Here is a 24,747-nt window from a genome sequence, read left to right as displayed (position 1 = left end):
TTATAATAACTGCAACAGTCATGATAGGATCAAAATAGAGAAAGGTTTTATAGGATCATAAGTAGAGAAATCCACAATATAAAAGGAGTCAGAGAAGTTGGGGTAAAACAGAGAAAATTGCAGATTTAGAAGCAGACTGCACAGGTCTGTATCAGCTGAGTGGCTGCCCTAGAGTAGAATTTTCTGGAATCTGGCCTAAGCTTAAGGGTTGACTTTTATCCCAACTTGACAATCTTTTCTCCTCTCATGACCTGATGTTGGAATTTGTTGAATGTTACCTGAAAGTACAGAACACGGCCAGTTTATTTGTATTTTTTTTCTCCCTAACAACTAATTGTTTTGTTGGTGTAAAACTTGGTGATGTCCTTGAACTTTGCCCCATCTTTCCTCACTCCTTTGGTTGTGTTACTTGGCAAAAACTTCTGGTATGAGCTTCATGGTTGAGTGGCTTTATTAAAGGAGGCAGAGTGAGCTCTGCAGTATTTATTCTTGCCACTCTTACCAGAGAGATTTTTTAATCCAATTATATCATATTAAGTTGGAAGGGTGTGGCAGATATGCAAACAATTGCACAGGCATCTGCTAAGGGCTGTGAGAGAAATATGTAAAGTAATCATCTAGCTGAAATAGGAAAAATAATTCGTGGGAAAAAAAGCAATTCTCAGGGATCTATATGGGCTGTATGACATTTAGAGAATGTTTATCTTTTCAGTGAATAATGACAATCCTTGAAAAATAAGTTTAATTTAACACTATATTTAGATATTATAGTACGAAGGTGCACTCAGTAAATTGTTAGGTATCATATAGGAAAAAATGTATATAATATGTAGTCTGTGCATCAAGGATCTCTTAGGTCTTTTAAGAAGACCTAAACATCTGTTAAATTGAATTGCACATTGCATTGCATTGTTGTGCAGGTGTCTAGTGAGTGGTGCTGGCATTAACTATTGAAAGAACTCTACTTATGTAGAGGAAAGCCTGGGCCAGATGAAGGTCAGATCATAAACTTAGAAATAGGACCAGAAAGATTATAAGAGGAGATGCTTCTCCAAAGGAAGCATATCTTCCTTTACCACTCTGAAACTAGGGAGATAGGGGACTATAACAGCAGCAGAGTTGACAAGATAAACAAGATTCCTGACCTCCAAAAATCTTTCCTATCTACAATTTTCATGGATTTCCAGCTCTCTTTGCAAAGACAGAAATATGAATTCTCTTGCAGTGTGGTCTTATTTATCTGATACGTGTCGTAATTTATAGTGCCTTAGAAATCCGAAACTATAATCATTTGGGATTCACAGTAAATCTATAATGCTTGTAATAAATCTGTGTATTTTTATGTGTGTATATGTTATATAGTAATTCTAAATATGAATATATTTATGGTACTATCAGTGTTCAGAGTCTGTGGTATTATGGACAATGTACTCTTAGACATATAAATACTATTTAGGTTTTAAAAGCTTAATAAACTTTATATAATCATTTTAAAACATGTTAATAGAAACTTTCAGTTTTTCTTTGCTTTATTAACCGAGTATTATCCATATTCCATTCTCATCAAAAGAATATAATGTCTTTCTTGAATGGACTTATCATATTAGAATTTTTCTCCTCATGCTTGATTATTTAATTCAGTGTCAGAATTCTTGGTTTGGCAAGCTCTTTTTAGCATCCAGGAAGTTAAAATCATGCATAGAAAATTATATTCTGCTTCATTATGGGAGCTGGTCTTATATTTATATGTCGTCTCTACTGTAAAATAAAGTAAGATACAGTCTTCTTTTCTGAAAGTACATGCAGATAAAGTGGTTTAAATCCTTTGGGGGCTCCTATAAAAAAACAAAGTCACCAAAGTCAGGGGTCAAATTTCAGATGCCTTTTGTTGGTATTTATCGTCCTCATTCTGATCCATGTTACCTTTATCCTGAAACACTAAAGGCACATCTCGTCCTCCCCACCTCTAAAGTAAACTCCTACAATCCATTGTTTTGTATTTCTTAAAACCTACCCCTGTCAAAAATGCTTAAATGGTCTTTAATACTTGGTTTTAATTTTTTTTTTTTTTCAAATAGAGACACAGTCTTACAATGTTGCCCAGGCTGGATTTGAACTCCTGGGCTCAAGCTATCCTCACGCCTCAGCCTCCTGAGTAGCTGGGACTACAGGTGTGCGACATCATGCCTAGCAATTTTTTTAATAGGGCTTTTTTTTTTTCCAGATACTTTTAACAATATCTAACATCTGTTTTGCATTTTCTTTCCTGGAACATTCATTTTTTTTCATTTACTACATAGACTTGTCCCATCAGACTATGTAGCTTTAATTTGTGTGTCTCGCAATTTTTACCTCCATATATTTAGTTATATTGGACCTGCTTCCCAAAGTGGCATCTCCTCCTCTCCTGCTGTTGTATGGTTTGTACTTTTAGGCCAAAATCAAAACTTTCTGGTCACAATCTTTTCCTCTTCTACATACTCATGATCCATCTACAGTCCAGTAAAGTGTGTGTCATTCTTGGTTCTGTGTTCTAATGATTTATGTGCATCTCTCTCACCCACCACTCAACTCTTCACTCAACGTTTAATATGTTTTTGGCCATGTGGTTGATGCTATTTTACAAACAATTCTGGAAACAAAATGTAACAAGATCTTTGTGTTAATATTGTCCATACTGAAATTAGTGGACCAATGGCTAAACAGTTACGAGATAATCTGAAATAAGTGATCATAGATAACATATGAAGTATTTAATATTACATAAAAAGAGAAGCAAAAGTACCTAAGTATGCCTATGAGAGTAAAGGGAGGCTTCATTAGTGACAGGTCAATAAAACTGAGTCTTAAAGGATGAAGAGAAATTTACTAGTTGGGCAAAAATGGGGAAAGACTCCTAGAAGATAAACAGGTATAATGAGAGAATTAGACTGTGGGATGGGTGCGAGTGACTCAGTAATGTTCAGTTCAGAGTGCTTGTAGAGGAAACAGAGTAAAAGTCGTAGCATAAAAAGCCTTGTATGTCCTGCTAATCCTGTAAGGAGTAAGAAAGAACCAGAAAAACACTAAGCTGACCAGTGATTTGTGCATCTGAAATACCACCCAGGCTGTGGTGTGGAAGAAGGTGGCTTAGAGGATACGAGACTTGAGAAAGGGAGTGCAGATAGATGATTGCTTCCATGGTTCAAGTGAGGCATCATCACATAATGAACCATGACTGTGACCTTGGGCATGGAGGGGAGCAGGCGTATCTGAGCATGGAGAGGAGTGTCTGGTAGAAATGGCAGGATTTTGTGGCTTACTGACTGCTGAAATGAAAGACAAGGAAGGTTGAACCACTCTCTGGTTTTGACTAGGGCACTTAGAGAAGTGGGCATTACATTCTCCAAGTCAGGGAATATGGGAGGAGAGGCTGGGAGAAGCAAGAGAAAGAGAATATTTTAGGACAGGCTGAGTTTGAGGCACATTTAGAACTTTCATGTCAAGTTGTCAATTCGGAAGTTGCAAAGAAAGTTGAGGAGCTCGAGAGATAGTAGAAGAGAGGGCTCCAGAGAATAGGAAGGTGTTGATGCAGGATTTGGAAGCATCAGAAGTGATTAAAAAGGTGACATAACGTGAAGAGTCCAGAGTGAGATCATGGAGAGAAAAGGACCGGAGAGCACTAAAAACTCTTAACATATAAAGAGCAAAAGGAAGTTTATGATCCTGTAAAAAAGACTAAGAGGGAAGTTTTAGGGGAGTGTGGTGTAATGAAAGTTGAGAAAGGAGAAAGTGGTCCACAGCGTCACATGCCAGTGAGATAACAATGGAATATTGTCAATTTGGTTTGGGAATTAGGGATGCTGGATGACTTCACGTCATTTTGAATGGAGTAAAGCCAATCTTTAGCAACTTTGTTAAGCAAAAAGGGCAGATACCAGTGACTGAGCTCTGTTTTGATAAGCTGAGGGATGATGAAATAGAATGTGATAGAGCAATAGCCAGAGAGGATACAATGCAGTATACAACACCGTACAGTATTGTTAAATATTTTACTTTTGTTGTATAGTATGTGTATATTCTTAGAGGAATGATCTAGTGGAAAGCCCCTTGAGAAAGGGGCATTTGATAGAAATTATTTTTTATCAAGAGTTGTAGGTATTAGGGAATAAAGGAGATAGATTAGTCATTACTGTTTGAATGGAATATGGATGAAGATAGAGGCAAGCTTTCAGGTGAAAGAGTGACTCAAGTTTTTTAAAATTTTTTTTCTGTGAATTGGGAAACTAGGTCATCTGTCGTGATGTGATGTGGGAAAGGGGACTTTGAAGAAATGGATAGAAATGGACTTTGAAATAACTACTGTGTGGATGTGGAGAAGGATTTGACCAAGTGCACATGGAAGGATGTCTTGGCCCATAGGAGGCCAAAGTACGTTTTAATAGTACTTTTATTAAGAATTGAGTGATTTTTCTCATAGGTGAAGAAATAAAGACGACAATGGGATAGTTCAATGCAGACTTGAGAAATTTGAGGTTGAATAAAATTGAAGAATATGTGCAAAGAGTGTAGAGGTGATACTGTATAAGTTTGGAAGTAATAAATAAACTATGAAGTCTTAAGTGCACATTTAATAAGGGAAGCCAGGGGCAGATTTGAGAGGGGGGAGGTGGGTGATAAGTTCAGGAAAAATGAGAATTTTTGTTTTTTGGCTTAAGCTGAGGCCCTGTTGTTCTCACACCTCAGGATATATAAGAATTATCAAGGATATCATGTTAAAAGTGCAGGTTTTCGGGCTGCCTGTACAGACGTTAGTGTGAGTCCTGGGAACCTACATTTTTAAACCACCTCAGGTAATGATGCGGGAGGTCTTCAATCACAATTAATAAAAACACTGAGAAAGGATGTCATTCAAGAACAAGGATTAGGAATATATCTGGAAAAATAAATATAGGGGTTGTGTTATAGGACTTGAGTTTTTGTGCTGAGGAATGTAAAATTCTTCCTTCAGATAGTATATTGGGCCAAGGAATCTACAGAAAAAACTTCCAAGAACTAATAAGTGAGTTCAGCAAAGTTGTAGGATACAAGATTGACAAATAAAAATAAATCACATTTCTATATGATCACAAGGAACATTTAATGCCAAGATTGAAAATATGATACCATACCATATACAACCATTCTAAAGAAAATGACATACGTTAAGTATAAACTTAACAAAATATTTATGGGAACTATATTCTCAAAATTATAAAATACTGATGAAAGAAATCAAAGAAGACCTAAGTAAATGTACTGTGTTCATGAATCAAAATACTCAACACGATAAAGATGTTCATTTTCCCCAAATCAATCTATATAGCTTCAATGAAATTCCTAACAAAATCCTAGCAAGGTTTTTTTGTAGACATCATCGGTTATATTAAAGTTTAGGTGGAAAGGCACAGACCTTAGAACAGCTAATATAATCTTTACAAAGAAGAATAAAGTGGGAGAAATCATTCTACCCAATATTAAGTCTTGCTATATAGCTACGGTAATCAAGGCAGTGTAGTCTTGGTAGAGCGAAAGACACTTAGATCAATAGAGTGAACCCCCAAATAGACAAATACATGAAAAACCAACGGATTTTTTACAAAGGTGCAAAACCAATTCAATGAGGGAAATATAGCCCTTTCAACAAATGGTGACGGAGCAATTGGACATCCATAGGCAAAAGAGAAAGAAAGAAAAAAAGAAAGAAAGAGAGAGGAAGGAAGGAAGGAAGGAAGGAAAGAAAGAAAAGAAAGAAAGAAAGAAAGTAAAGAAAGAAAGAAAAAGAAAGAACAAAAGAACTGAACATCAGAACTTACACAAATGATATATTAGGTGGAACTTTGTGAAAAACAATAGGAACGGACTGGCCTTGTCTGAACCAGAGCTGGCAGGCCTGGAGTCTTTCCCTTCCTGCCCTCCCCCTCTCCAGAGCTCCAGCCAGGACTCCTTCATCGGCCATTGGGACTCATGAGTTACTTCCATGGTTCCTCTTGGAAAGTGTTTCTCAAAGGTGAACCTGCACCAGTATCATCTGGAAGGTTTACTAGAAGACAGATGGTTGGGCCCCACCTCCAGGGTTGAATTCTCAGTAGGGTTAGGGTGGGAGCCAAAAATTTCCATTTCTAAGAAGTTTCTAGGGGATGTTGATGCTGCTAGTGTGGGGATGGCAATTTGAGAACCACTGTCTCCATAGCTACAGAGCACAGGTGAAAATTGCTGCTCATGCAGTAAAAAACCAAGAGAAGTTTTTAAGCAAGTAACTAATGTCGTGAGAATCATAATACTTCAATCAATATTTGGAAGATGGTTCAGAGTGGGAAGAGTTCAGAAGACCAGTGAAAAGAATACTTCAGATGCCCAGAAAGATGGAAGGAAGGGTCAGATTTAAGAAGCCAAATGTCTAACTGAAAATTATTGGTGGTAGATTGGAAATTAGGAAAAATAAGGGGTGGTGGCCCTCAGTGATGCATGGAAACATTTCAGCTTAAGAGAGAGCTAAGTTTCCTTTCAATGGTGTAGCAGGGAAATTTACTCACTAACATTCAGATAAGCAAAAAAAAAAAAAAAACTACATCTATTTGTTCTATTTTTGATCTAACTACCTATCAATTGTGTAATTGTTCTAACTTTCCTACTATGTCCCCACTCTCCTAAGTAGCAAGGGCTGACTGGGACTTTAAATTGCCACTTAATGATGATGAGTCTACTGGGGAAAAGTCTACTTCAAGAAGCTCTACCTTTTTCAGGCAAATGCTCAGTATTTTGTATATTCTCCTTCTCTGCTTCTGAAAAGAAGTCATTTTGCTATTTGAGGTGGAGTGGATGTGGTGGTGAATTAAAGGTGATCCGAGGTCTCTGACTGCCATTGGCATCACCAGAGATTACTGGCTGAATCCACTGTGGTGTGAGGGCGTGATGGGTCCTGTCTTGCCGTGTGGCCTGCTTTCTGCCACTGCCCACGGTTACCGAGGTTTGCATCCCTGGTGGCCTCCTCTTTCTGCTGCGGGCTGTTAGTCCAGCTATCCTCTCAGCACCTCTTGGTTCCACCAATAAGACAGGTGGTGACTCCTGCTACTCTGCCTGTCGTGTATTGACCAAGGACAAGCAGCGATGTAATCTCAGCTCTCAATCCAGGCGTCTCCTCCCAAACATGCTATACAGTCGCTCCCGCGCTGCCTCGGATCTGGGCCCCAGCCACACACAAAGCTCCTCAGTGAGGTTCACAACTTACCCCGGGGCTTCCCCGAGAAATCAATCTATAACGTTCTCAAGTTCATCATATTTAACTCTTCATCTTCATCACTTTGAGTGTGAGGAAGCAGAGGCCTTGGCGGGCTCTTCTCTTCCCATTTTCCTTCTTCTTCTCACATTCCAAAAAGGTAAAGGAGTTGCTCATTTTCTGACAGTGTTGGCGAGGAAATTCTCTTATATTGTATTTCCCCCATTTCGGAGGTGACATTCATCCTGTCCTTTTTTCCCCCCAGAGGCCGTGATCATAAATGTATACAGGTGAGAAAAGGGTTTGTCAATAACATACAATACTTTGGAAGGCATGAAATATGCCAAATACTCCAGCCTCGGGGAGAGAGAGAACAGGGAAGAGAGCAGTGTTGTTGGGGGAGGTGGCTTCCTCCACCTGAGCAGTGTGGAATTAAATCCTGCTGTCCATTGTTCAGCTGAGATAAACCAACAGAATTTGGGGATATAGATCTGGAGTTCAGAAAGAAGATTGTGCTGAAATGTAAATACAATAAGTCTTCAAGGTTGCCTTGCTATTTAATTAAAAGCAAAACAATCAGTTAATTAAAAGCTGTCTCCTTGGCTGGAATGTATTAGGGCTAATTGGAGTGGTTTTACGGGCATGTTTTTTTGGGGGGGGGTTGCATTTTCCCCTTGGTTTTTACTTTTTTTGCTTGGACGCCGGAATACATTCTAGGTTTGAAAGTTAATTTTGACATTTGGAGTTTGGAGAATTAATTTCACATGTTTAAATTACAGATAGTGACAGAGTATCGTGGAAATGGTTCTATTTGTTTATTATAACAGCGATACGGTTTCAACTTAGTTCTGAGCTGGTCTGAAGAAGGCACACATTTGTAATTACTCCTGCTCATAGTTGCAGCTTAAAATGTCTATTTGACGGGGGATTCGAGGCTGCTGTCTGATTGTGGCAAGGGCTTTTCTGCTGCCCGCTGCTCTGTCTACTCCCTTTCTCTCACTCCCACCCCAGGCCAGGTTTCCACTCTACGTCCTGTTTTTCCTTCTCCCTCACCAGCCACTTCTCAGATTTTTTCTCTGTCTGTGCCATTTTGTTCTCTAACTTCTAGATGTTGGCATTCCCAGAGCTCCATGTGTGGGTCCTTCTCCTTTCTCTCTCACCCCTGGAGATCTCGTCCTGTCCTCCAGATTCAATACTCTTTCGATCATCACCAAGACCATCTCTCAGCAGACAACTCATGTTTTTCTATCTCCAGCTCTGACGTCTGTGCACTCCAGACTCTTCCATCCACCTGTCAGTTCTACTCAGAGGATGGCAGACTTCAAATTTAAAACATCCAGGACACAATTCTTGGCAAATCTCCCCACCTTGAATCTTCTCCTCCCGCAGCCTTCCATATCTCAGAGAATGAAGGTATCGTTATTAACTCCAATACAACATGAATACAATCAACTGCACATTCAAATATGCCTTATGCCTGTTTATGTTTTACTGTTTCTGCACCTGCCTCTGTGTCTAGGCCTATTGCAATAGGTTCCTAACAGTTCTGCCTGGTTCCACTCATTCCTGCCTACAATTTGTGTACCACAAACAGAAATCAGATCATTTCACTCTGTTGATCAAAACTTTCTTATGCCTCTCATGTCACTTATGATGAAACTCACTGGGCTTGCCTGGTTGGGAGATCCCCCTCCCACACCATGATAGATAAGGCTACCAACTCCAGCCTCATCCCTACACCTGTTTATTGTGCTACTACTCTCTGCTCACATCAGCCTCCTCGCCAGTGCTTGTGCTTCTACCTCTCCACCTTTGCATCTTCTGTTTTCTCCATTTGGAATGTTCTTTCCCCATGTCTGTGCTTGGCTTGCTGCTTTCATTCAGACCCCGTGTGGATTGCGTCTGCGGCTGCATCCTGGTCCTCATCCTCCATTCGCCCTTCAACTCCTTGTAGCCAGGCACACTTTAGAGAAACTGCTGTCACTGTGCAAATTGCTAAATCTAAACAGAAATTATTCGGTGTGGGTGTAACTGATGCTTGCCACAGCATTTGACACTCTTAGACTCTCTCTTTTGAACTATTCCCCCCTTTCCCTTGTGCGATACCATTTTCTGATTTATTGAATCAGTCAGGCATCTTCTAAGAATCGAGTATGCAGCAGTGAACAAAACAGTGTCAATCATTAAGGAAATGCAAATCAAAAGCACATTTAGATACCACCTTACTCCCATGATGCTGTCTAGTATCAACAAAAAAAAAGAAAAGACAAAAACAGAAAAGAACAAGTGTGAGTGAGTATGTGGAGAAATCAGACCTCTGATACGCTCTTGGTGGGAATGTGAAATGGTGACTGCTTTGGGAAATGGTATGGCAGTTCCTCAAAAAATAAAACACAGAATTAACATAGGATTAGGGCAGATATTCGTACACTCATGCTTATCGCTGCATTATTCACAATCGCCAAAGGTGGAATCGATCTGGGAGTACGTAGATGGATGAATGGTTAAACAAAATGTGGTACATAAATGCAATAGCATATTATTCAGCCTTGAAAAGGAAAGAAACTCGATACATGTTACAACACGGATGAATTTTAAAGACAGTGTTGTAAGTGAAATAAACCATTCACAAAAAGACAAATATTGTTTGATTCCATTTATGTGAGGTTCCTGAAGTAGTTAAATTCATAGAGACAGAAAATAGAACAGTAGCTTCCGAGGGCTGGGGGAGAAGGAAATGGGAAGATATTATCTGATGGTACAGAGCTTCGGTCTGGGATGATGAAAAAGTTCTGGAGACAGATGGTGATGATGGCCGCACAATAATGTGAATATACTTACTGCCACCGAACTATCGTTTAAAATGATTAGAATGGTAAATTTTAATGTCATCATATTTTCCATAATTTTAAAAATTAAAAAATACAATGTCCCCACACTCATAAAATTTAGATCCTACTAGGGGAAAAGGTAGTGAATAATTAAGTAGATGTGTATCAAGAGGTCGCCTCCATAGGAGAGGCCGCTGCTGACTGCCCTGTCTAAGCAGCAGTCCTCTTTTCTCTTTCTACCCCTTAGCTCTGCCTTGATCACCACCTGACATTGTATTATACACTATAATGTAAGATCTCTGAGGGCAGGAGGTCAAGAATTTTGTACTGGTCCTTGCTGTAATTCCTGTTTTCAAAACACTACTTAGCATGTAATCATATTGGCTCAATAAATATTTTCTGAGTCATTGCATTACTAAGCCAAGAAGAATATTATTATTTGATGCCTTACATATTGGTGTAATTTCAAGTAATTGTCTTTTCTTATTTTGGATGTGAACAATCTAAGTATTCACAAGTTTTTTAGAGAGTGTGTACAAGCATCCACATGGTCCTGAGAGAAGCTAAGTGCAGTTTACACCGTTACAATAACAATGGAAAGAGAATAAAGACATATGAGATCAATCCACAGCTTTCCCCCAGGGAGAGGTTTATAGTGTAAAAGGTACAGATGAAAACTATAATCTATGTTTTCTCAATTCAAAAGAAAAGCTCAGTGTACCTGAAAATTTGTCATGTACAACTTTGATTGTGCAAGGAAGAAGTCATGGCGAGTTCACATTCAGTCAATTGCCTCATTTAGAACTTCTAGAAATAATTGCGATATCTCTGGGTGTGCCATCATTTTTTTGCATTTCCTCAAGTAAGTTTTCATCAATTGCAGGCAGCCAAACTAATTCTTCACGCTGAAGAATTAATTAGTGTCTCAGTGAATCTGAGCAGCTTCGAACGTGCTAGAAAAGCAGCACAGTATAGATCAAATATGATAGAAAATTCAGATAAGAAAAGGGATGCATTTTTGTTGTTTTTACTATCAAAACTGTCACACTTCCTTTGAATCCATAATAAAATCCTGATTTCAGAATACATGAAATAGACACACACACACACACACACACACACACACATTTAGAAATAAAGCATCTTGAAGATTACACACTTAAAAATGTGTGAAATTGTATTTGTATTGATTATAATGTGAAGGTAGACACAGGTGCTACATGATGGTGCACCTTCCTTTTATGCTCTCTTCCTTGGAAATAGGAGATAAAACTTATCGTTTTTGCACTGATGGAAACAACAAGAACACTAATAGCAGCTGCATCAAGTCCTTGCAGGGGGATGAGGGTGGGTGGCATTTCATCAGCCGCCACCCCCAATCAGGCACTAAGTATTCCCCAGTGAGCAGCCTTGTCCACCTCATCCTCTAGCATCATTGCCAAACAAAGTACCCTCCTGGGTGTGCGCACCTTCAGCTGCATGATCTGTAGCAAGACCTTCAAAGAAAAGACCCATTTAAACAAAACAAAACTATACTTTCTACTTCTTGGCTTTTGTGAATAGTGCTGTAACAAACATGGGCATGCTAATAGCTCATTAAGGTCCTGATTTTAATTATTTTGGATAAATATACAGAAGTGGGATTGTTGGATCACGTGTTAGTTCTATTTTTAATTTTGGGGGAAACCTCTTTTATAAACTGTGTGTTTATACACCTCCAAAATTCATATGTTGAAACCTAATCCCCAGTGTGATGATATTTGGAAGTGGGACTGTTGAGAGGTGATTAGGAGCCCTCGTGAATGTGATTAGTGCCCTTATAAAAGAGACCCCCTGGAGCTCCTTCATGTTTTCCATCTCATGAGGACACAGGGAATAGATGGTTGTCTACCAACCAGGAAGTGGGCACTCACCAGACACTGAATCTGCCAGTGCCTTGATCTTGGACTTCCCAACCTCCAGAATGATGGTAAATAAATTTATCTTGTCCAGTTTATGATATTTTGTTTGAGCAGCTCAAATGGACTTAGACAACCACCATAATGCTTTCCATGGTGACTGCACCATTTTGCATTCCCACCAAAGTGTGCAAGGGTTCAGATTTCTCCACATCCTCATCCATACTGTTGACTTTTTCTTTTATAATAGCCATCTTGACTGGTGGTGTGAGGTGATATCCCATTCTGGTTTTGATTTGCGTTTCCATGATTATTAGTGACATTGAGCATGGAATGAAATACAATTCAGTCTCAGAAAAGAAAATTCTGCAATATACAACAAGATGGATAAACCTAGAGGACATTATGCTAAGTGAAATGATCTAGTCACTGAAGACAAATACTGTATGATTCCACTTATATAAGGTATCAAATTCATAGAATCCAGGAATGGAATGGTTGTTACCAGTGTCTGGGAAGAAGGGAATTACAAATCAGTGGCCATAAAGTTTCAGTTAAGTTAAGCAAGATGAATAAGTTCTAAATATCTGCTGTACAATATTGTACCTTTAGTCAACAATACCATCAAGCATTGTGCACTTAAAATTTTGTTAATATGAGAGTGGCAAATATCCTAATTGACAAAATGTGGTAGAGGCAGTATTTTAAAATGACCCCCAAGTTTCCTCTCTCCTTCCCCCATATATGACCTGTGCAATTCCTTCTCCTTGAGGATGGGAGGAGCCTGTAACTTGCTTCTACTCAATAGAATATGGAGAATACGAAGGGAATTTTTTAGATGTGACTAAAGTTCCTAATCATCTGGCTTTATGTTAGTCAAAAGGGAGATTATTCCAGGTGGGCCGGACCCAATCAGGTGAGTCCTTCCCTGAAGTTAGAGGATAGCTGTTGCTGGCTTTAAAGAAACAAGCTACCATGAATTCTAAAGCTGTGAAAAAAAAATGAATTCTGCCAACAGACTAGGGAGCTTGAAAGCAGATCCTTCCCTAATTATGCCTCCAGATGAGAATACAGCTCAGCCAACAGCTTGATTTCAGCCTTGACACCCTAAGTAGTGGATCCATGTAAGGTATGTCCGGACTTCTGACCTACAAAAGCTTTGAGTTAATACACCTTATGTTAAGCTGCTAAAGTTGTGATAATTTCTTATGCAGCATAAAAAATGGGTACAGGAAGTTACAAATAGCTGCTAAGCAAAATCTAGGATTCAGAGCTTTAGATGTACTCTCTACCATCAGGGCAAGAGGGAACCGCATGAAGAATATTGATGAAATTCTTGATTTAGTGCTCCTGATAATCTGAAGAATTAGATGATGCTTCAAATGTGTGTGCTTATTTGGTTCATAATATCATTTACATAAATCTCACATTATTATTCTCATCCTCTGAAGCCATGTTGTTTTTCTTTTATACATCCTCTAGACTCTGCACGTACATTTGTCTCTCAAGTGTAACATATACCACCATCTGGATTAAAATTGAAAAGAAATCAATGAGTTGGAGAGCTTCAGATAAATTTAGTGTTGAATAAACTAACAGTCTGAATGGTTGGCTGATTTGAATTTCTTTTTATTTGCGTGTTTTGGGACCATGCAGATATACCACTTGAAGCTACAGGTAACAATGAGAAGGTAGAATTGTTTGAGAGGTAGATAATAGATGAGAAGGTAGATAATATGTAATATAACATGATTTAGGATCTTTTCAAGCCTGTGCCTATGTATATTTGATAGAACATTTCTATTTATTCTATATCAGAGTTCAATATGTATCTGAAGAGAGTTATAAAACTTACAGCCTTTAATAATTAAAATTACATTTGTATTTTTCTTCCCATATACAGAGCTTCTATTTTTCTTCTTCTCTCTTTCACTGTACCCCCATTTCATTTTTAAATGCCCAGTCTTGCTGACAATAATCTATTATAACAGAAAAATACTACACATTAAGTGAGAAAGAGATAGGATACAATATGGCAGGACAGAGAAACCCTTGTTGGTTCTAGTTTGCAAAATTCTGGTCTGGTAGGATACAGAGTAGCATCTGGCCTTTGGTATTCAGAAATACAACTAAATGATTACATATGAACTGACTTATTTAGGAAATAACTTTGAGAATTTCTGGTAATACCACATTACTGGTCACTGAAAATAATTCACAGATAGTAATGCAAAATTTGTGCCTTTAATTATTTTTTCAACGAAGTGAGTGGGAAAATGCTATTTCACAAATAACAACAATTTAAGTGAATGTAATAAAATCTCCCTGTTAGAAATACAGGAACTGTGATAATTCAGAAATAGGAAGATGGGAAAAGGTTTCTATTTGAGGGAGAGGGTATGAGTTCTCAAACAATTTTCTAATTTAATTTATTATACATATTTGATGTATGAATCTCTCTGGAATATGGGAAAACATTTTTTAAACAATGTTTTTATTATATTAAGCACTGGAGTTGTATACATATTTTATATACCTGAAAATTCTTGACTACTCAAATGAATTTTTGGTTTGCATTGGTATACTTTTATCTGGTGAATGGAGTAAGTCATCAGTGTATTGTTGGAAAATTGCATTTTCTTGGGACTGCCTTCTAGACAACCAATCTGGGTGTGTTCTAGGATTGTAGGACAATTGCTTCTAAAAAATCTGATGATGTTAGGAGGCATGGAGGTGTGTGAGAGGGATAGAACAGGAATATGTTTCTCAGAAAACTTTCAGGATAAAGTGTTTTGAATCTCTAAATGTTTTACCTATTCAGGCATTTCTCATTATAGATAAATACCACCGTCTCGCTATGAAGAGTAACACTGTGTAATGCAATGAATACTTGAATGTTTAAGTGCTTCCATATATGTTATTTCAAGGAGAAATGATCTCCTTTAGGAGGAGAAAAATATTTTTGTTTTTGTTTCTGCCGAAGGTCACCTTGGGCGATTGAAAAAGAAAGCATTCCTGTGCATCCAGATTCATTTATTTTTTGGCTTGAATTTTTGTAGCAGAGAAAAAGCACCAGTTCCCCACTGTTTCCTGTTCTTAGCAGGTCCAGCTGCCTGCGAGTGGTCGACACAGTTGTGAGAGCAAAGGTTCTTCACATGTAGAAAGAAGTTGCCTGTGGTCTTCCAACTTTGGGTTTCTAAACCGGAATTTCTGAGATTTGGCACATACTTTATGGAAAGATTCTAATTTGGAAAACTCCTCCCTTTAATTCATATTTGTGGCCCTCTCTTAGTATCATTCTTTCTTGTTGAAGCTACACTTATATTTATATATTAATTTTTAATATTGGTTTTGTGTGATGTTGCCTTAAGATAACATTTCTACACAGAAAAGGGAATTATATTTCCTCGTTTCATGTTCCAAGTCAAAGTGCAATGACTGGTATCATTAATTTATGGATAGTTTGGTACTTCATAGTTTATTCAACATGAAAATGAGAGGGTATTCATTGCTATTTAAATCTGAAAAAAATAGGCAAAACATTTAAAATCAAATATATGTTAAGAACTATAAAGCTGGATTTATGTTAAAATATCAACACAAAAATGTAAATTTTAAACTTTTCTATCTAGCTTACAATATTGGAAGTACAGGCAGTCCCTGGGTTACAAACAACCCTACTTCTGGCGTTCTGTACTTATGAACAGGCTCTGAAGGTTCTCCATAAGGATAATTTATAATTAAATAACTAAATTTAAAATTTGGGAATGGTTTCTTCTGTGCATGTAAAGAAACCCACGCAGTGTAAGCAGTTCGCTGTTTGCGGGTGCAGTATCTTTACGTTGGCAGCTAGTCTCATTGTTTGTACGGTCGCTTATGCACAGCACGACTTTAGTCTTAACATTTTTTATTCGATTTTTCGAGTCTGTGTTTACCCTGATGACCGTGCCTCCAAAGTGAAAGGCCACTGCAAGTCCAGGTGAGCATGCAGTGAAGGGAAAGGTGATTACAGTGGAAACCAAAGTAGAAATAATTAAGCATTTGGAGAAATGCCAGATGCCATCATCCATTGGGAAAGCATTAGGCTTCTGTCACTTGACTATCGGAACAGTTATAATAAAGTGAGAATAATGGAACATGTGAAAGGCAGTGCTCCAATGAAAGCATCGATTATTACTAAGCAGCGTAGTGGATTAATTATTGAAATAGAAATGTTATCATTGCTTTGGTTAGAAGATCAAAATAAACCTAACATTCTTATTAGCATAGGAATTAAAAGAAAAAGCACAATAGTCTGTAACTTATTATTACGGTACAGGAATATTATTATTATTATTAAAGTATTACACTATATTATTATCACCACATATAAGCCATTATAGTACTATTATTTTTATTATTATTAATACCGTGTATGCACTGTTCATCAGGGATCTGAGTTGCATACAAATCTGAGCTAAAGATGTTCTCAGGCATGTGTCTCACCCATAACACAGGGACTGCCCGTATCGACTTGTTTCAGGAGGTAAGTGGATATATACCGGTCTTTGTACTATTTCTTTAAATGAAACTTCTATCTCCAGTACTATTTTATTTAACAGTTCTTTGAGATATTTTGTGTCCCAGGAATTGTGTTATTTCCTGGGCATTCGGTGATAAATATGATGCACTTGGCACTCACAGACTAATGGAGGAAAATAGATAGTGCACTCTGGTAGGAACTAAATGAAGAAATCACAATGACCTTGTAAGAAACATTGTTCTACTTTTTGCACCGGTGTGAAAGTGAGGAAGAAGGATGATTCACTTTCCAGCAGTTAATCATATTCAGTCAGCTGGTATTGGTTGGTTACCCTTTGGTGTATGGCTGACTATGCATGAGTTATTATTACAGATGAGAGAACGGGGTGAATCTCAGCCCAGCCCTCACTTCCTAACCGTGTGAACTTGGGCAAATGTTGAGGCTGGCAGTGCCACAAGGTTCCATGGCAGCATCAGGATAGTAATCATTCCTGCCTCATTTCATTGTGAGGATTAGAGAGGTGAAACACATAAATAAGTTAGAACACTGTCTGAGATATTATTAATAAACATGTGGGATGGATTCAGAACTGCAAATTCCATGCGAACATTATAAGTAGAAAAAAAGTTCCCTGGATCATAAGGAATTTAGAATCACCCCAAGATATAAGGGGAAGGTCAACTTTCAGTATGATAATGAGGTTTGGGGAAGTGTTATGTTGCAGTAACAAATGACTCTCCTAAAATCTTAGTGGGTTTGCAAGAGTGAAGGAAGAGGGAGCATGGTGAAATGATGAGATGCTTAGGTTTGGAAGTTATATGCCTCCTTTCCTCGGCACATACTCTTTACCTTTTGTGGAATGTCCTTCCTCTTTCCACCTTTCCCTCGATGCCCCCGTCCCATCTTCAATACTTAGCTAATCCCTGACCATTCTTCAACTCCTCCAGAAAACATTTGCCAAGTCACCTGTATGGTTGGAGATCTCTCTGAAGTTTCATACCTCTGTATACAAGACTTATGATGCTATATTGTTTCCTTTACTCTTCATCACTCCAAGTGTACTCTGAGTTCTTTCTGGCTTGGAGCTATGTCTTTATATTTGTATCTTTGCATCTGCAAGGTTCATGTTAGGGCTAAATCATCTCAACTACTGCTCCCTAGAGCAATAGACTCTACCAAAATAGCAAAGGAGTTTCTTTCTTTCATCAGTTTCTGGGATTTGAAAAGTCTAGTAGATCTATATGTAAATCTACAAAGAAAAATGTTTCCTACATGGATCTTGAGTAGAAGGGCAATACTAAGATTTCTTTTGTGAAATTCTCTGCAACTGCTAACTTGCAGCTATAATCCCTGCAGATTTCGTGTGGTTGTCAGGCTATCCTTACACATTGGCAACAGTATCCAAGAAGATCCATTTGAACAATTGCTCTTTTGATACAAACATATCCAGAAATGACCAGATATGCTTTGTGTCAAATCAGAGGACAAATTATCTCTGGCTCCTTGTCACACAAGTTTATGATGTTTCCTTGAGTATACAGTAGGAGGAAACGTGATACAAACAGGTCCCAGTGTTACCTGGCTCTCAAAAAACATATACTGTAGATTACAGCTGTAACTTGATTTATTTAACACATATTTATTAAGTTTCTCATATGTACCCAGAATGAGAGATAAGACAGATATGGACTCTACTTTATCATGAAAACCGGGATTCAGACCCCAATCTATCCAAATTCAAATTCATGGTTTAACTCTATTACATACCCTAATTGCTTAGATTCTTCTTTACTAAATAATCTGAATGAATTTATAATAAAATGTTGGCATAAAAATGCATTTCTAAATCTCATTTTTCCAAAATAGTTAGCTTATCAAAAACTTTAATTTTATTATCTTATCTGATGCCTACATTTTAGAGATAAGGAAAGTGCATAAACTTAGGAAATGGCAGAGATAGGATTTCAATTGGGGTTTCTCATGTCTTCTTGCGTTTTTTTTTTTTTTTCTTCGGTTGTGTTTTTTTTTTTTGGGTTTTGTTGGTTTCGTTTTTTTTGCCAGTTCCAAATTTCAGTAGCTTAATTCCACTGTCGTTTACTTCTCATTCACTTTGCAGGTGTAGCCTGGCTTGGTAGTTGGGCTTGTACATGGCCAATCAGCCAATGGCTCTTAAAGTTTCTACACAAAAGTAACACATGTGACAGCCACTCACATTTCACTGGCCCAAACGTCACATGTCCCACCTAACGAAATGGGTTGCAAAGTTCAGTTCTACTGTGTTCCCTGAAGAAGAAGAGCACAGAACATTCTGAAAATATTTTGAGGCACTTTTTAAAAATATGTCAAGGAAAGAACATAAAAGTGAGCATTTTTAGTGCCATGCCAATCTGGGGAAATTTTATGAAATCCATTGAACTTCTAGTAAAGATTTTTTTTTTTTCCTTTTTGTTCTTCCCTACAGGTAAAAGGATTCAACATTGTTTATCTATAACCAAGTACTTTCTTAAAGGTTTCATATTGATAGATGTATAGTCATTGCAATTCTATAAAGATTTGAATAGATTAGAAAGTCTAAAGTTTAACTCTTAAAATACTCTCCTCAAGTTCTCCAGTTCCATTTATTTTCCTTTCTGAAATTAGCATTAAAAACAAGTCTAAGAGAGAAGTAAAGCCTGGACTAGTCTAGGATGGTCTAGTGCTTTGGGCATCTCAGTTCTCACTGTTCTGTGATAAGACATTTTAGTTAAACTAGTTTTTTTCCACCCACATTTACTGTTCACTGTTATCTACTTATTTATTAATTAGTTTATTTACTTATTTGTTAATTTATTAAGAGGAAGCTGTCAAGACAAGCATTGGGTTAGTGTAAAACATTTCTGAGTAAATCTCTGGTGGAAAAACCTTCTCCTTGTAGATTTCAGTGTCACAAAGATGTGCATTCTGATCACAACATACTAATTTCTAGCTTTGTGACCTATGTAACTTCCTGAACCTTCCTCAAATTAATTTTCAATTCTGAAAAATGAAAGTAAACCCTCATGTGTGGTGCAGGAAAAGTGACAAGACGAATGACTGGACAGGGAAGATGCCCATTCTATCTGAGATCTGTGGGTTTACAGCCAGGGTGTCGCTGGCATTACCTAGCTGAAAACCAACTTTAACTTGAGTGCTGACCTGAGTGAGTACGCTTAGTGATCGGGAAATAAAATTCTGAAACAGATTCTCAAAAACTAATTCTGGTTTGAGTAGCCCACAAGCAGGCCGGGAGATGACCCCAGCACTGATGTTTGTCAGCATTTATTTTAGTACTCGCCTTTACATTCCTCTCCACCTGAGTTGCTTTCACCCTTGACGCTTTTGAAAGTACCGAGGATCATGGCTTCTTGTCCACTTCCCATTTCTGCTCTTTAGAAAAGGGCTGGCCCGTGCTGGGGACTGAATCTTTGTGTCTCCACCCACCATCAAATTCATATATTGAAATCCTCACCCCCAAGGAGAAGGTATTTAGAAATTGGGCATTTGAAAGGTAATTAGACCTTGTGGGTGGAGCCCTCATGATGAGATTAGTACCCTTATGAGAAAAGAGAGAGCTTTTTTGGAGACAGTTGTCTATAAGCCAGGAAGCAGTACTTCCTCGGCCACCAGACCTACAGGCACCTTGATCTTGGACTCCCCAGCCTCCAGAACTGGGAGTGATAAGTGTTTGTTGTTCAAGCCATCCAGTCTATGGTATTTTTGTTATAGCAGCCAAAAGTGGCTAATACATACCCTAAATCTCAGATTCTAAAATATGGCAAGGAATTTCTTGCATATCAACTTTATTTACTTTGAGCCCCCACTGAGTCCAGATACCAGGCAACCAACTCAGAAAGCAAAGCAGTTGTAATCATGTTGAACAGCTTGCGTAAGCACATTGCATGCAGATGCTGATACATGCATCAGTTTTGGTCAATTTGGTCCAATCTGTTCTTGATTTTTCTTACCTCATGTAACTCCCTTTGAATCTATTGCCATGCATTTCCCCCAGATTTCTGCTGATAAAAAAAAATAAAATAAAATATTGCCTTTTTTTGTTATTTTAGCCTTTTCTTCCTGGCTCACACTTTGTATTTGACCCCTACTGACACACTGGGAACCCTCCAGACCCAGAAGCAGTGAGGCGATAAGCACGGCAGTGAGGAGAAATGATATTCCTTATGCATGAGTTGCCTCAGGCGAGTTATCTGGAGGTGGAACCTGTGGGAGGTAACTAGGCCATCTAGTGAAGCCCTCTTGATAGAATTAGTGCCCTCATAAGAAGAAACACAGAGATTGTGCTTCCTCTTTCTCCCTCTCTCTTTCTCCCCACCCTCAGAGAATACAAGAGGGAGGCCATTGATAAGCCAGAGAACAGCTCTCCCCAGACACTGGATCTGCTGGAGCCTTGCTCTTGGACTTCCCAGCCGTCAGAACTGTGAGAAATTAATGTTAAGCCACCCAGCCTGTGTGTTAAGGCAGCCGAAGCTGACTAGGACAGCCTGCAAGGAGAATCTACCTCAGTTTCTTCCAAAGGAGATTCCTTATATCAAATACGATTTCACATTTGTTTCTAATATTAATAGAACAGTAGTGATAGTATTTGTCATAGTAGTAGGTGTAGTCACAGAAGTAGTAGTTTTAAAAGACACAGCTATGAATTGAGAAGGAAGAAAAAAAGTAAAATAGGCTGCCTAGTCCCAAGCAGTACAGGGTCCTTCCCAGGTCTCTGCACTTATATGGCCTTGTGACCTGATCCTGCTTAGATATGTCTCATAGGACAAGAAGTACATGAACACAAGAAGTACATGAGCACCAGGTGCCTGTTCTAGGCCACAGTATGTTGCTTAGGGCCCTGTTATTCCCTGACCCAGTGTCCCTGGATGCACTTCTAGTCCTCCACAGCCTCTTCCCCAGTTGGCCTCTTGAGGTCCCTAAGGAATGGCCACTGTCAGGGTATTGGGGGAAGTAGGTGTATGGGAGCAGATGGAGCTGGGACGTAGGGGCTGGGTGTTTGCACACATGTGCATGAGGCCCTTCATACTGAGCAACAGAGCTGGGGATGGGAAGAGAAGAGGTGAAGTCTAGGGGTCTCCAGTCATACCTCAGGCCCTGCAAATTTTAGAGGCGGGCCTTTATCAAAGTAGTAATGAGAGAGACAGAAAGAGAGAGAGAGATGCAATAACTGCATTTGTAATTTCAGGTTCTTATAATTGCATTTCTGTTTCTTAAGTAAAAGAAAGCTGAAGCTTCTGTGAAGAACTTGATAGGGTCAGATCAGGGAGCTCTCCGGTTTTACTGTGCTCTGGTGTGAAGCAAGCACACACAGGCACAATGAAAGAAGAGAGACGCTGAATGTTAAGATGATTATAATTGCCATGGGGAAACCAAAGCAGTGGTTGTATCTTGAAAAGCAAAACTGGCCAGTTCCATGAGCTTTTTGATGTGGGTATGGAGGCAGCTCCTGTGTTCCATCCTCCCCAGTGTATGCTTACAATTAACCCCAATTCCCTGACGCTCCATTCTGTTTCTTGCAAATTCTGTCTCCAACACTGCTGTCTAGGGTAATAAATATCCCTAACACCACTGTTGCTTTCCTCATGCCTACACAGACCCACAGCTAAGATGTTATAAGAGATCCCTGTGTTTGGGTTTAAAGTTTGCAAAATCAAAGCACTTTAACAAACTACAAATCTGCCCCCTGCTCCCTTCAGCTGGTAGGAGGCAAAAGCTGTGAAAGACCCACGACTGCTTTGCAGATGGAGAAGTTCATTTGGGGGAGGTTTATTGGCCTGAGACAATGGCAGAGTCCCCAGATAGTCCAAGGTGCCTGTTTGACCCTAGATGGTTCCTGCATCTGCACATTTATGCTCCTTCACTGCACTTGCTAAGTGAGCAAGTTCTCCTTGGTCTATTTTGGAAGTTTGGTACAAAATAAAGTATCTATTTCAAACATTTCTTTCTGCTTTTTCTTTTCTTTTCTTTTTTTTTTTTTTTTAGGGGGGTTTGCTTTTGCAAAGCACTGAGTGATTCATCTATTCATCTCATTGACCTGCCCCAGAGGCCTACCCTTCCCTTCACAGTTCTAATTTCTCACTCCTGTTGAGAACCATTGTACGAAGGCATTGTTAGGCTTCCATGGCCACTCAATCCCTAACCTCTCTTCTTAGACTGCCAACTGTGCCAATTAGGACCACATGTGGTGTGAGTTTACAGAGTGGCTGTTGTAGCCAAATCCTGAAAGTGTGGCCAAAATGCAAATTGGCCTATGGACAAGTTCTTGGGTGTGAGTTTAGGGGGAAATTTTTTAACTATTGCAGCATAAATATCAGCCCTTTTATGCTTTATAGCTTTGAAGTGAAATATGTAAAAAGACCTGGAGTGTTCCAAAAAAGAAGATATGAAAAAATACTGAAATTAACTAAAACTGAAAGAGTAAATTATTTAAAACTTTGCTGAAGCCCATTAAAGAAGGAGAAGCTGTGTGCCTGGAGTTTTGAGCTTGTAACTGGTTATCATCCCAATGGAAGACGCTAAAGTTTCCCCCTCAACAAGAAGTCAAGTGCCATTGCCTCTCCCAACCCCTCTGAATCTCTTTTTCAATTACAGGTTCCATCGTTTGTGGCGGGAACCTCTCTTGTGACTACTTTCATCTAATTTCGATTTCTTTGTGTGTTCTTCTCCCTGGGTGTGCTCTATCATCCCTAATTGTAACAATTTCTGCAGAGTTCATTGCCACAGTTTTTGCTATGGTAGTTCTATCTTAATGCTGAACTAAAGTCTGGGTATATCTTTCCTTGAGAGTTGACAAAGATCCTTGATAAATCTCTGTATTCATCTATGCCTCAATCTGTGGAGATAGAAATAACATAATAAATGAGCATTATTAAATGCCAGGAACTCTGTTAGGCACTTTATTACATCATTGATTTAACAATCATGTGATCCCAACAAGGTGATTATTGCTTCCCCCATTATAATGGAGAAGAAATTAAAATTCAATGAGGAAAAGGAATTTGTTCCAATTCATACAGCTACAAGGAAGTAAATCTGGTATTCATACCTGCTCCTATCTTCTTCACTAAATGATATTGTCACATTCAACATGAGTGATCATAGAGATTATCATTTATAAAGCACTGACACGTACCAGGCATAATGCTAGGTGCTTTACATACATTTTTCACTAAGCTTTACTATAAAACTGAAGGTATTAACTGCAAGATAGGCTCAGGCAGGTTGAATGACTTGCCCAAGTTCATACAACCAGAAGCTGCAGACATGAAAGTTGAATACAGGTCAGCTGACCTATACAACCGCTGCTCTTTTCATTGTACTAAACTTTCTGCTCCATTAAGCGGCTCCATTTGTCTGTGAGACGCGTTAGTCATTGGATCCCTTCACCTCTCTAGAGGAACTCTAGTGCAATGTGATTTTCCCTGTTCATCATCTGGGGAGTCATAGCTTCAAGATTTCCTCTCAAAAAGCTATCTGTAAGTCACCGCTCTTGTATGCCCACTTACAAACTTAGTTCTTATTTTTTCCCTGTAGGAGAATGGCTAAAACACCCTTCGGGAACTTTACTATTATATCATGTTTCTTAAAATAAGCAGAAGATGTTCAGCCCCTGAACACTGGTTGCCACATTGCTGTGAGATCTTGTTTCCCAACCTTCTCTCTTGTATGAATTCCTTGGTGCAAATAGAAGCATTTAGGAAGGAGCATTCCCATGTTCTCTTTCTACCTACTGCTCAGCCATCCTCATTAAGCAGCAATAGGTGGGCTCATCTTATTACATCACTTAATGAGACATATTTGCAGTTGTGTCCGTCAGTTAGTTTTTTGGCCAAATCAGAACTGAGATATGTTTCTGTGTATTTCTTCTGTTCACCATGCCAATGAGTTGTCCAGATCATAATTTGGGCTTTAGCAAGAAAAGAAAAATATTGCTGACTAGATCAACTAATTTCCATAATGCATCAGACTTTCATCCTAAGATCTAAAGGGTCATTCCTGATCCAGCTGGGTGTAGTCAGTGACGGGAGCTTTGTGTATATCCTATGACCAATGGCCAGCATCACAAACCACAGTCTGTTTAAGTATCTGCATGGAAAACAACCCTAACCAAAGATTACGCATTTTGGGTTGGGAAAGGCAATCTATTCCATTTATAAACATCTGCCAGAAAGGTCAGATGCAGGCTGGCCAGTTTTGGGCTTTCCAATCTAGAGATTGCTTTGGTTG

Source organism: Propithecus coquereli, unplaced genomic scaffold (genome assembly GCF_000956105.1).
Source record: "Propithecus coquereli isolate 6110/MARCELLA unplaced genomic scaffold, Pcoq_1.0 Scaffold474, whole genome shotgun sequence".
NCBI classification, from domain to species: Eukaryota; Metazoa; Chordata; class Mammalia; order Primates; family Indriidae; genus Propithecus; species Propithecus coquereli.
Note: the sequence above shows the minus strand (reverse complement) of the source record.